We start from the raw sequence: 14,834 nt of genomic DNA, 5'->3' as shown, positions 1-14,834 counted from the left end.
AGAAAGGGAAACAGGAAGAATGGTTTAATTTTGCAAAGGGACTGTTTAAAGCCATTCAATCATTTCAGTTTTCTCCCTGATTCCTTCCCTCACTCTGACTTCTGTAATCAAGAAGTTTCTATTGCCAACCCAATTACTAAAATGAAAGATTTTTTTTCCAAGTGGGAGGGTAAAGAAGTTTCTGACTTCCAAAAAAGATACTATGAATTGCTGAATATGGAGACCCCTAAGCCTGTTGCTGTACCTCCAGTTTTAGGAACTCTGTAAAATGACCATTCTCCTGCTTCTAAGTCCCAAGATTCTTAGCCACTAAACCCTGAAAAGCATGATAGGTTTAAGAGGATTCCTGATTTAGACAAGTATTTTTACAAAATCCCTCTGCTGACTTTGCTGTCATTTCTTTGGATGCTGACAAATGCAGTACTATTCCATCCATCTTCTAATCCAGTTCCTAATGGTAAAGATGGCAGAGCTCCAGCAATGTACGGCAAAAAGGTGTATACTTCTGTCATTTTAGTGTTTAGAGTCGTTATTTGTCAGAATTCCTTGTATCTATTTTAAGCAGTATGGAATGAACCTTGGCAAATCTTCCTTGTTCTGACTTGAAACCTAATGTATGGGCAAGCTTAATTCTGCTTCTCAGATAGCTAAACACAATATAAAATGTGTCTGTCATACTGTGGATACAGTCTCTAGTGAAGTAGCAACTAGCACTGTTATAAGAAAGCATGCTTGGTTAAGATTACAGTATTTCCCTGAGGATGTGAAAGCTCAATTGTTAAATGCTCCACTGGACATGCACTTCCTACTTGGTAATGCTTCTGCTGACGTTTTCAAAAAAATGGAAAAAAGAGGAAAATTTATACAGGGGAAACTCATAGCAGCTTTCTTATCTCTAGTGCCTCAATTTCAGAGAAATTATCCATCCAATACAGGTCCTTTTTTTCAAACCTTTTCAGATGGGTCAGCAGAAGTCTAGGAAAGAACCATACAAAAGAAGATGGAGAGGAGAGATCCACCCCACCAAAAAAAAAAAAAATCAAAAACAAAACAAATTGTAGACTATTCTTGCCACTTACTTCCTCCCTCCCATCCCCACTCTTTCTTCCTCTCAAAATTGCAGGAAAACTTCTCTATGTTTTCCTGTGCGGCAGTCAATAACTAAACACTCCTGGGTTCAAATATCATAGAACAGTTCTACAAACTCCGTTGCGCTTCCCCTTCTGTTCCATCAGATATTCCTCTGTCCTCCAAAGATCTTCATCTTATGCCTCTAATTATTTCAGGTTTACTTCTTTAAGTTATCATAGAGCATGGAAAGTAGAGAGAAAGATTTCACTCAAGCGTTCTCCTGCTTCTACAATTTCACAGTTCTCGTACAACTTTCCTTCTTGACCTTCATTTGTATCTTAGTGCTCAACACTTGTACCAGTATCATTTAGTCAGTGAAACAGTATTGTAAATATTAAGAATGAGGCATATTTTATGTGTTGCTTTAACAAGTTGTTTTATCCTGATTTCTTCTAACACCTTTCACTCAGTGTTCATATCAGATTATGTTTTCAGCATCTGTTTGGGGTACTAAACCAAACCCCACTTATCACTTTCTATAAGGGAGTTATTAGTTTACTGTTTAACTTGATGAAGACTTTTTTTATTTTGCAAGTGAATCCCTTGCACCCATCAGTTGGGAGGGGGGGGGCGCAAGCCCCTAGCTTATGTACATCTATTCCATAATCACCCAAACCGAACAAAAAGTAAAACTTTGAAAAAAGGCAGATAATACTTACAAAGTGCGCCAACAGTGACTACCTGTAGAAAACCATAATCTGCAAATTCAGAGTCTAGGAGTTGAACTTGGTTAGTGGAAACCTTATGGAACTGGGACTTGGGGGAAGTGTAAAAAATCTGAGATATTAGCTTAATTATTTTACAGACATGCAAAATTTCCATAGCCATTGCTGTAGAGAAATTATATATGTTCATTTCTGTGTAGCCAAAACTCACATATCATGTGCATCTTTTTCAACTGAATTTGTAACCTGGTGCCTGGCATGCTAATCATTACATTTCTGTCAAGAAAGTAATGTAAATATGATGCATAATAATTCTTACTATGCTGTGACAAAAAAGTGTTATACTTTCCTTACTGCTAATGTCATTCACTCCATATTAATTACATTTGTATTTTTAAGCACCTGTTTAAAATCCTTTTACTCACTCTGACCCTGTTTCAGCATGCTGGTTGTGGAGCAGTTGTCATGCACAGTCCAAGTATAGTACAAGTTTGATAAGCTCTGTGCTTTTGATAATTAATGAATGTCAAACCACCAATGTCCAAGTTGTGTTATAAGCCTAGTAACTGCCTGGCATCAGTACTTACTGTTTTGCCTACAACTAGAACAACATCTCCATTGAGGAGAATCATGTTGGTATTTCACCATAAGTAAAACAAACCCCCTCAAAGAAGAACTGAAGTTCTTGAGTGTGCAGGTCACATTTCCAAATGTCCTTCCTTCTGATCGCTGTTTTGTTGGTCTCAATCCCATAGCCTTCTTTCCTGAAATAAGTTGTAAAAGGTCACTGCCTTGTTTAGACATACTGATTGGAGCAGAACAGGTAACTAAAGGATTCATGAACTAAGGAGAGGAGATAGACCTGCTAATGTAGTACATATCAATTTCATCTATGGCTTCTAGGAAGGACCTGATTGGTCACTTATGAGTGGCATTCATTGCAGAGATGCTGCCATTTTCATTGGTCAGTTTGAATAATTACTTATGGTTGGCCAGTGGGAAGGCAATAAGATGTTTGAAATCCTTGACTGCTGCAAAAATAAGCATATGAACTATGGGTAAAGACAAATGATGACTGGACTTTCAAGGTGACTGCATAGTGATCAACAACTTAATTCCAGCTCTCCCAATGTGAAGCAAAGAAACCGAGAAATAAGAGCTAGCAATTTTGCCAGCTTGAATAAAATGCAGTTACTGGCTAGTAAGTACATTGCTAGGATGCCATCAAAGAAGAACTTTACAGAAACTAAAAGAAAATCAACTAGAAACAATGAAGAAGAAGACACTGACTGGGAAAAATCCTGGAGCTGTTCAGCAAAAAAGGAGTTCAAGGTTCAGCTTTGATACAGGAGATGGCTTCCAGAGGGAAAAATAATGAAACATTTAAGGAGTATATCAACTCAAATAAAGTGCTGGAAGAAACGGAAGAAGCTTTAACTAGCTATTCATATGAAATGATAAAACTGCAAAAATCAGAGGTTGAAATCAAGAGAAGGCTGGCTGAGTATGAGTCTTTTCAAGAAGAGATGTTTCAAAAATTGGTAGAGTTAAAAGAGAACACACAGAGAAAACCTGACATGTTCTGCTGTACCAGAGCAAACGTGAAGGAAGAGACCATTTTCATTTTATGAAAGCACAAATAAGCAACTGGACTTGTATTCCTCAGCAGGATTTATTAATTGAAAGAGCATAATGAGTGTATGCTCTAAACCTGGCAATGAGATAGCAACCAAAACTTATTAGTAAAGTTGAAATCATACCAGCAGAAAGAGTTAATTCTGACAAAACTGTGGCAAAATGGAAAAGAATTAAAACTGGAGACAGCACAGGGTTTGTGGAAAATGATTATCCACTGTACACTAGGTAGAAGAGAAGCAAATTCATCCTAGCAGTCAGAGAATTTTGAGAGGCAGGTGTGAGATTCAAGCTGCTGTTGGACCTAGCTATTTTCAGATTTTTTTCCCCAGAGGATCAAAGGCATTTCTAATACATTTCAGGCTAAGGAGGGAAAAATAGCTTATCCAAAAAAATTGAGCATTCAAACAGAAGAGAAGGGTACTCTGCTTCTCATTATTTTGACAATAAAGCTCATAGGGAGACTTTGCCAGTGAAACCCTTTCCAATCTTCCAAAGGTAAATGCTTGAGAGAGGCAAAAAAAGCACAGGAGTTGAATAGAAGAATCAGGAGTACCTTGGATTTGAAAAACAGAAAAAGCAGAAACACAGCAGAACTGTTTGATTTTCCTTTACTTCAACACACTGGTACCTCAGCCATTCGCTTTCAACGGACAATATACAATTACAAACAACCATCTTTATATACAAAGGTTCAAACCCCAATTAATACAATTAACTAATTGAAAAATTGCATCTTGTTTAAAATGCTGCATACACATTTTTTAAAGTACTGCATGCACATTTTATTAAATACAGCCATGCTAAACATTTTAAATAACTAATTTTAAACTATTTCTAATATAAACTATCAAACATTAATTGATGAATATTTTAAGAAATATATCTAACATTTATAACTAATATTTATAACAGACTAAGTGAGCATGACAGTAAAAACCTCATTAATTCATACATTTATAAATTAATAAATATGAAAAGTTTATACATTTCATATATTTACCTCAAGGTTAAGACCCCTAGGAAACAATATTCCGTAGTTGAGAATGAACTTACTAACTCATTCAACCTCCTCACCATATCATCCCCCAACCAACACAGGTTGTACCAAAATGCTAAAGAAAAATGAACTAGTGTTACTCCCATGAATATTGTAATCTGGCTGCTTGAATTTTGCCTTACTCATAATTATCTTAAATTTGATGGTGATGTATTTTTGCAACATAAGGGAACAGCTATGGGGGCTTCCTATGCTCCAACGTATGCTATCTTGCATATGGGGTACTTTGAAAAGTTGTTAATTTATAAATTTTTTATAATTGTTTATAAGTTGTGAATTTTTTAAAAAACATGTATTGATTTACAAACGCTTTATAGATGACCTTATTTTGTTGTGTAGGGGTGATGTTAGTGAATTTGATCGCTTTTTTTAGTGGGTTAAATTCAAATAATCATGGTTTAAAGTTTTCCATGAAAAGAGGTGAATCTTGCATTCAATTTTGGATGTAGTACTTTATGTGGATAACAGCAATAGAATCCAATACAAACCATTTAGGAAGAACACATCAGTTAATTTCTTGCATGCTGGTGGTATGCATCCTCCCCACTTGTTAAAATCTTTGCCCCTGGGTGAATTTAAGCGCATTTGTCATAACACTTCTGAAGAGAGATTTAAAAAGGAATTTGTGAGGGAAGCTAGTGATAGACTTTTTAAGCTAGGATAAAAGGTTGAACATTTAAATCAGGCATTGGAAATAAAATCTGGGCAAAAAGTAATGGGAAGCTATAAATTTGTTATGAATAGGGATTCAGTTACCAGTGCTTCTGATGAAAAAAATGCTCTTTTTTTGTTTCTCGATACTCTGTTTTTTCAGAGGTAATGAGAAGGGCGATTTTGGACCTCTGGTGTATTATCTGTAAAGATGTCACAGTTGGCAGTTTGTTTCCAAAATATGTTAAATTTTCATATAATAGATATGCCAATTTAAAAGAATTATTGAATATGCCCTTAATCAGAGGCCCTAAAGCTGATGTAGGTGTTTCTGCTTGTAGACGCTGCAAGGTATGTAGTTCTATTAAAAATATTTCTGGTACATTTATTAATGGTAGAAAATTCACCTGCAGGGGCAATTTTGGATGTATTTCTTGTGGCTTGTGGGGCAGTTTATATCGTGGGATGTGGTTGCACAAATGTAAAATGGTATATTGGTCAGACAAAAAGAGCAGTAAAGGCTAGGATCATGGAACATTTGAGGGACATTATCAATGGAAACTTTGAGTCCAGTGGCTGAGCATTTTGTGAATATTCATGGGGGTAGCACTAGTTCCTTTTTCTTTAGCATTTTGGCACAACCTGTATTGGTTGGGGGGGGGGGTGATATGGTGAGGAGGTTGAATGAGTTAGAAAGTAAGTTCATTCTCTACTATGGAACATTGTTTCCTAGGGGTCTTAACCTTGAGGTAAATATATGAAATTTATAAATGTATGAATTAATAAGCTTTTTACTGTCATGCTCACTTAGTCTGTTATAAACATTAGTTTTAAATGTTAGATATCTTTCTTAAAAAGTTCATCAATTAATGTTTGATAGTTTATATTAGAAATAGTTTAAAATTAGTTATTTAAAATGTTCAGGATGGCTGTATTTAATAAAAATGTGCATGTAGTACTTTAAAAAATGTGTATGCAGCATTTTAAACAAGATGCAATTTTTCAATTAGTTATTTAATTGTATTAATTGGGGTTTGAACTTTGTATATAAAGATGGTTGTTAGTAATTGTATATTGTCCGTTGAAGGCGAATGGCCGAGGTACCAGTGTGTTGAGGTAAAGGAAAATCAAACAGTTCTGCTGTGTTTCTGCTTTTTTTGTTTTTTCTTAGTATATGGTTTGTTGAAGTGGTGGATTTGTGGAATATATTTTTCATAGTACCTTGGATTTGAACCAGAGTCTGGTGTTGGGAGATGGAGATAAACAAAAAGAAAACCAGCAACACTGAAATTTATGAATGAATATGAGGTCATAAAGCATTAGTCACTCTTAAGAAAAATGTCTTTGTAAGAAAAAAAAAATTGGTTGAAAAAGATTGAACTTTTGTTGATTTTGTTAAACTTGTGGGAGGACTATAAAGTATATACTGTATTTTGTCATTAATGTTCAGAAAGACTAAAAGGAAAAAAAGTAACTAAATAAAACACTTTCTGTTCTTAATAGTATTTGTATAAAACATTTCATGATATAAGCTTCATGTACAGTAAAACAGTTTTGTGTAGTATATAGTCAAGAGTATTTTAAATGTGTGGTGGAGTCTTTTCGGTGATTGTATGTGTTAAAAGTTATTAAATTAAATAAGTAATGTTTTACTTGTAAGAAATATGGACTTTACAATGTAACAAGAGAAGATATGCTTGACAAAAGCAAGTATGAATGAATGTGCTGTGATCTTGGGTTATTGGGGTGGAATATAAAAATGTAATGATTATATTGTACATGGAGTTGAAATATTTTCTCATATTTTTGTAGAGGTGAATGTCTAGATTAAAGTCCTTGGCTTAATCTATAAACAAGTATGTGTTTTAAGCAAGTAGGCTTGAAAAACTAAGACAAAATGATAAAAGCCATGAGAAGTTCTAAGTTTCTCGCATATGTAATGATATTAGCTTCTTTTTCATATTCGCAAATGTTCAGAGTCAAGAGATTTGCAACTGAAGGCAGTTCATATTTTTCTGAAATTGGCAAAGATTCCTCCATGCATCTTGTTAGCTTTTTTTTCTCATTGCTGATTACATTTCCATGAACTGTCTGCAGGTGCAAGCCATGAATGTTGAGAGTTCTGAGCATTTTTTGCGGAGGGAAATGTAAAATCTAAAGGTACAATAGCAAACAGTTCAGTGAAAAATAAAGTTTGAAATTATTCAAAGTGAATAAGAGCAACTTTCCTAGCAGCCTTAATGTATTTATTAGAAAAGTGTATAATTTAGTTTTATTTAACGATAGCCAGTGCACTTTTTTTTTTCACTAAACGTTAATGTTTTCTGAAAGAATACAATTTTTTTTTCACATCTTGGAAGGGAATGAAGATAAGAGAAGGACAGACACCAATCAATATAGGTGGGAGCACAGTCTGTAATGTGGTTTAGCATGGGTAACCTTAGTTTTAAGTTAGGTAATGCCTGTGGGTGCAGCTGTCTATTTGGAACAGTTGTTTCTATGTGGAAGTTAAACTTCATTTTTTTAAGATATACACCGTTTTTTTGTGTTTGTTCTAAGTTAATAGATCATGGGGATATTCCGAAAATTATTTAGTTTTTGTATGAGGGTTTTCATTGAAACAAAAGTTTTTGAAAAATGTGACATAGGTTCAAATGGAGATGACAAAAAACTTTATAAAAGATCAACTTGCCAAACAGTGTGTGCATGTTACACAAAAGTTGGAAATACACATTCAAAAAAAAAAAAAAGCTGTCATGTATAATAGGTGTGAACAACAATTTTTTGTCATCACGACTATGCTGTCTGTATTATCTTGGAATGTAAATGGCTTTACAGGTGTAGGCAAAAAGGAAAGAGTGTTGAATTATGTTAAGACATGCAGAGTGCAAATACCAGTGCTGCAGGAGACACATTGGAAAGAAAAGAGCAAATGAATTTTATAAAGAAAGGATTACAGGATGGATATTCAGCGGGATGTGAGTGACAAAATAAAAAGGGAGAAATTATAATAATTGCTAGAGGGACTCCAGTAGTAAAAGAGGTGGAAAAATACAATAATGGTAGATTTGTGGTAGTAAAGGGCTATTGGCAAGGGAGGAGGAATTTACCATTACTTAATATTCCACCAAAAACAGCTGTTAATGAGCTTAAGAAAATTTTGGGAGAAATAATCAGCTTTTAGCAGGGAATATTACACATAAGTGGGGACTGGAAATTGATTTGCTTCAGTGAGAATTTATCAGGGAAAATAGAGGGGAAACTATGAAAAACTGAAAATATGAAAATATTTAGTATAGAAGATGTGAATTCAGTAGAATGAACATTTAACAGAATTTATACATTATTCCCCAAGGTACTATAACTGGTTTACATAAGACAGAAATTACATTTCACAGGAAGATCTGGATTTCATTGACTGCTTCGACACACATCCAATTAGCTTCGGACCATGCAACAATAAAAACTAAGATGAAACTGCATGGTAATGAATTAAAAACGAGACACTGAAGCTTTCCCACCTACCGGTTAAAAAGACTGGGATTTAAGGAATGGTAGTGGAGATTTTCTGAGAATTAGTAGGGAAGATAGACATCGCTTCAAAAGGTATTTCTAATGAATGGGATAAAATGAAAATGTAGTATAAAAATTTAGTAGAAATAAGAGATATGGTTAAGGAGTAATAGGAATTATTTACAAGGGTGACAAAGGTTTAAGTATTGCAGAATAAGGGAACTCTCACAGAACAAGAAGAGTTGCAACTATAAAGTGCTAAAAAGAAAATAAAGAAGTATCTGGATAATATGCATGAGTTTAGAAAGATTGAGGTTAAGCAACTCTTTTTGATAACACTAGAGCACACAAACATTTAGTATAATGACTTAGACAACAGAAAGTAGAAAAGGTTGTCACCAAACTTAGGGAGCCTATAACAAGAAAAATAACCAGAATCCTTTAGAGGTATTAGAGATATTTCAGAAATGTTATGAAATTTTGTATGAAGCAAATAAATGTGGAAATAAAGAATACAAATGGAAATATTTATGGAAGACTAAATTATACCAAGGTTATTTATTTATTTGACATTTGTTGACCAGGAATGTCTGACTGAGCTAGATCCCTTTTTCAGTGAAGGCCCGGTGAGAAAGCTCCACAAAAGCACACACAAAGGTTAAAATAATAGCAGTAATGACAACGATGTAGAGTGTAGTACATAAATTGGTTACAAAATATTGCAGTTGATGTATATGCACACAAAAGCAAAATATAGTATTCATTTGAGAACAATACAGAAAATATAGAGTGAAGTATTCTAATTGAGTACAGAAAATAGTATCTGATGCAAAAGTACAGAGCAAGTAAAACAAAGCAACCATCAAACTATGCACATTACTATCATGATTGTTTAACTATATACATACAGTAAAAAGTGGTAAGATTTATTACTCAAAGTCAGGGTGGTAAAAGAGTAAGTGTACAAGTTAGGTGAAGAAGTTGAGAGAGCAGGTAAAACTAGGAGAGTTAAAGATTGGGTAAGAGATAGATGAGGCTCAATAGCTTAGGAGGAGATGAGATAAAAACTGTAATGTATAATCAATATGCAGAAAAGCCTCCAGGACAGATGGTATTCTTGTGGATGTTTGGAAGTTAGGAGAGAAGAAAGTGATAAATATCTGGGAAGATGTTATTTAACAGTATTTTAAAAGTAGGGGAAGCACCAACATCTTGGAAGAAAGCTTGGGTAGCTGTAATACCTACAGACAGTGAATACTTATCAGACCCAGCTTCATGTAGACCCATTTCAAATTTAAACCATGATTATAAAGTGTTTATGCCCATACTAGCTGAAAGAATGGCAAAGGTGTTGCCAGAGTTGATAGATGTGGATCATTGTGTTTTTTTGGTGGAGGCAAACATTTGACACACATTACTAGAACAATGATCTAGAGGAAAACATAAAAACATAATGTAAGAAAATACTGATGTTGTTTGGTCGGTTCTGATGCAGAGAAAGCATTCAACAGACTAAGCTTGGATTTTATGAGTAGGGCAATGGAGGCATCTGCATTCCCTGCTACAATAATAAGGTTAATTAGAAGGATATATGAGGGATTAGAAGCAAGAATTAAAATTGCAGGGTTCTTTTATGTTGAGTTGTTTCTGAACTGAGGAACCAGGTAGGGGTGTTCTTTTTCTCCCTTGTTTACTTTATATTTAGAGCCATTGGCAAAGAAAATAAGGGACTCAGAAATTCAAGGATATCATTGGTATGGTAAGCAAGAAAGCTTGTTTGCAGGTGATATTATTTTGTACCTGATAAATTCAGAAAAAGGACATCATAGTGCTGTGGAACATTTTGAGACAGTTTCAGGTCTTTTTGGTATATAAAATTAATGACAAAAAAAATTTACAGCTGTAAATAATGTACCCACCATGAATTGGTCTAGCAATACCCACATTTATGGGGACACGATAAGATGAATTTAGGAGTATGGATTAAAAAGGCTTTTGCTATGGCCACAAAGGATATGTAGGAAGGGACTAAACAAAAGATAATACAAAAACTGAAAAAATGTAACCTTTTTATTTATGGATATGGATAGTAAGGTGCAATCAGTGAAAACATTTTTAGTCTATGTAATTTTAAATGCAGGTTAGGTGTATTTTTTATTATTCAGAAGAGAAGCTGTCAACAATAATAAGTTGAAGGAATTTATCTTGAGGGGAAGAGGGCAAGAGCTAAGTGGGATACGTTGATCTTTCCAGTAGTTTTTAGGATTAACCAATTTGAAGGGATATTTCAGAACTACTCAGGTGAGGCTCATATACATAACATAAGGAGGAGTCTGTAATTCAAAATAGAAAGGGTTGATGAGAAAGCAGCAGGGAGATTCATGAGTGTGGAATTTTTTATACAGATCCCCAAGGAGACTAATAATACACATATATAATATTATATTCATAAAGTAGCAAAAATATTGTAAGACGCTTAAAGACAACACAAGAATGGAGTAATGAGATTTTGCCAATAGGGATAACTGCAAGTGGAGGTAAAGAGAATAGACAAGAGGGGGCTGGAACTTACTGAAGAAAACTGGTAAAGGGACCAATGTACTGGGAGCAAATACTTAGGGAAAGATACTAGACCGGGATGAGGCCAAGAAGATATTTGAACTGCAGACTAGAAACCAACTTCCCTACCAGGGATTGATATCAGAGTATAGGCAAGTGAGAGCAATCCTAGATTTTAGTTGAATCTAGAACAGAAGTTGCTGTTTAATAAAAAAGAGATAACTAGTAGGGCATATACACTGTTGAGTGATAACTGTAAAAATCAGTCAGAGGAGTTTAGAAAGGATTGGGAAAGAGAGATTGGATAAGCAGTTTACAAGGGAACAACAGGAGGACATATATATGCCTCCCAAGTACGCAACAAGATCCGGAAGGTTTAGGATTTTTGTTTGTAAGTATTTAAATAGGTATTTTCTACCCCAAGCAGACTTCAAATAATTTTTCCTCATGTAGTTGGCAAATATTGGAGTTGTAATGGGAGAAACGGTGTTAACTGGGAGCATATGTTCTGAGATTGTAATGAGTTGGCAGATGTTAAAAATTCACTTCAGATTACTCCACCAGAGATATTGGGTGAGCAAATGGCTGTAGCTAAGGAAATGCTTCTTTTGATCTGGGACATAGGATCTGAATTGCTTAAATATAGTAAGGCCTTGTTAAGTTTAATTCTGGTGGCTGCCAAAAAAGTAATTACTAGAAAATGGAAATCAGTGTCACTCTATACCAAGTGTATTTGAAGTATTGAATATTGTAACAGATAAAAAATGGAAGTAGGTTTTTAAGAAAAGGGAAGAAGAAAATTACATAGAAATAAATGGAAATTATGAGAACAATACATACATAATAATGCTCATGAGGAGGACTGAGGATTAAGGGAAAGAAGAAATTGAGCAATTTAGGTAATGTTGAACTGATGATGGTTGTAAAGAACATATGTGATGTATAATGTATGTAACTGGAAACATGTTAAAATGGTTTATTTTTTATAAATGCATATTTGCCTATGTCTTAAATGATAATTTAATAAAGGTGTTAAAAAAGACAAGTGCTCACCAAGGCCACAAATGTGTAACTTCAAAGTAGAAGCTATTTTATTCTGCATAGTTTTAAACATATGTATATAAATAAAACAGCAGAGGTATTCGAAGGTAAACAACACACTGATTTTAACAATTGTTTCAGTTTTGCAAATTACACCCCCCCCATTTTGTCTGTACCTACTTACACTTTACAAACTAATGAATAAAAACTGAATGAAAATAATCCCCAAGGGTTTATACTTGTATAGAAGAAACTCAGAGGCATAACTGTTGAATTGCAAATATCTCTGATGATTGCAGCATTGTATTTCTGAATGTGTTGTGGGCTGAATGGGTTATACAGTAACAAACTTCTCCTGAGTATGTTAGTTTTATAACCACTTTTTTCAGTCTGTTTTATTGAAATGCTTCATAGGTATTACATAGATTATTGCTAATATATTGATTTTAGAGCTTTGACACTGAATGCTGTTTCTTTTATTATTTATTTATTTAACATTTGTTGGCCAGGCTAGTCTAACTGGATATATGTCCATTTTCAGTAGATGCCCGGGGAGAAAAGCTCCACATAAAAACAGATAGTTACAACTACAGATACAGTACACTTTTCAGACAATATATATCAACATAGTAATCATGAGACATAATTTTTTTTTAAAAGACCAAACAATAACCCTTATATTGGTCAATATAATACATCATATAATTTTCATTTATTTAACTGCCATTTATGCATATTACATTTAATATATTCTGGATTCTTACCAGTTCCCAAAATGTTTTTCTTGTGGCTAGTTAGTAAAGGCCTCTCTTGCTCTAGTTGTATAATCAGTTTCACCCATCATGGTATTTGATAGATTGAAGTCCCCTGTAATTATGTTCAGATGTGTAGATTGTAATAAAAAGCTGATTACTTTATCAAATTGTCTGCTTGTTGCTTTTTAGTGGTTTGCATATCCCTGTTATTATTTATTTTATGTTCAAATTTATTACTAAATAATTTGGTTTACTGTGTTAGCAAAACAAAAAGCAGAATGATACTTTTATAATTTTTTTTTACACATATAATCTGACTACCTCATTTTCTACTGACATGTATATCGTAGGCTTCTAGTTGTATCCAGTCTTCGTTTGTAAATCAAGTTTCATTGGTTATGCCAATTCTGCATCTGTGTTTATTTTTAAATAATTGTATGTCAAAATAGACTAAGATGTATTGTGATTTCGTGTTGACTTCTGAAATACCTGTGATACCTGTGTCTCCAGTTTGAGGTGGTACGGCGGTAGCGTTGTTACCTCACAGCAAGAGGTTCTCCTGTTCGATTCTCGGCTTGGCTTGGGAGTGCCTTCTGTGTGGAGTCTGCATGTCCTCCCCGCAGTTGGGTAGCGTTCGAAAGACATGCGTGCGTAAATGGGTGTGCCTTCATTGAAGGTTGGGCATCGAGCTGGCACCTCGGCGTTTCGTAAAAATCTACTGCCAATCAATAGCGGACCAGAGTTCCGCTGTGGTGATCCCTTACTGGGAAAAGCCAAAAGACAAACAACAACTGTCCATAATTGTTTTACTAGTGTAAATATGTGTAATTTATTTCTAGGTAGGCAAAATGTCTTACCCTTATTTGGGAATGAGTGAGATAATTTTACTTTTTGTTGAATAAAGTTAAGTATTTTTTTCATTCAAGCTTTTCTGTTTAGTTTATGAAATTATTGTCTTCTTTTAATAATATGAGAAAAAATGGTTGCTTATTCCTTTGCTGGATGTGATCCATTATATCTGAAATGTCTCTTACTACATTTATAAGGGTTATTCTTCTTAAGTCATTAATGCCATCATGAACTGTGATGATTTTAATTCTATTCTTTGGTATTAGGAGCATAATGACGCCATTTTTATTTATTTAACATGATCCCATGGTAAATTTGTTACCATTCTGTGAAGGTTATCCTCTTTATAAAATAGGTATCATGATCTTTATTAGAGTCTCCTGAAATTAGGATGTCACTACCTGTCAGATGTGAATCTCTGCATAGTGTACCCTGACTTGTTGTTTCATCTTTTGTCTGATAAACTGTAATACTGGGAATTGCCTCGTGATTTTCAGTGTGTGCCTTTCCTTATTTTCCTAAAACTTATCACTCACTATTCTCCTTTCCAACCATGTTTTGCCTCTTGATATGCATAAACTGTGCCAACTCACTGCTCTTACCTTTTTTGTTTTCTGAGAACTATATCTTTTTTTTTTCAATCGCCTTCAGAGTAGTTTTTTTTAGAAATACTGGGTGAGTAAATGGTTGTAGCTAAGGAAATGATGCTTTTAAGTTGGTCCACAGGATCTGAATTGTTGCTAATAGAAAGCAATAAAGATGCCATGATAGCCACACTGGTACTGGCAGAGTGACACTGCTACTTGCTGCATAGTTGTTCTGTGACATACTTCAGAGTTTTTGCTGTTGCCCTTATCTCATCAGTAGGCCCTGTGGACATTTTATTCATTTTCATAGTGTACTGCTCAATAATTGTGTTGTAGCTGTACATGTTCTTAAGCCGACACATGGATTTTAAACATTGAGTGATGCTGT

General features: G+C 34.4%; 1 protein-coding gene across 1 annotated transcript in view; it reads left to right on the top strand.

The window, feature by feature from the left end:
- Positions 1 to 14,834, top strand: part of ADCY5 (adenylate cyclase 5) — a 1,187,789-nt gene that overhangs the window by 409,687 nt on the left and 763,268 nt on the right. The gene's annotated exons all lie outside the window — the stretch shown is intronic.

The sequence above is a fragment of the Protopterus annectens genome, chromosome 6.part0, assembly GCF_019279795.1.
Source record: "Protopterus annectens isolate FY-2018-M chromosome 6.part0, PAN1.0, whole genome shotgun sequence".
NCBI lineage: Eukaryota > Metazoa > Chordata > Ceratodontiformes > Protopteridae > Protopterus > Protopterus annectens.
This window is presented reverse-complemented; position numbering and strand designations above follow the sequence as displayed.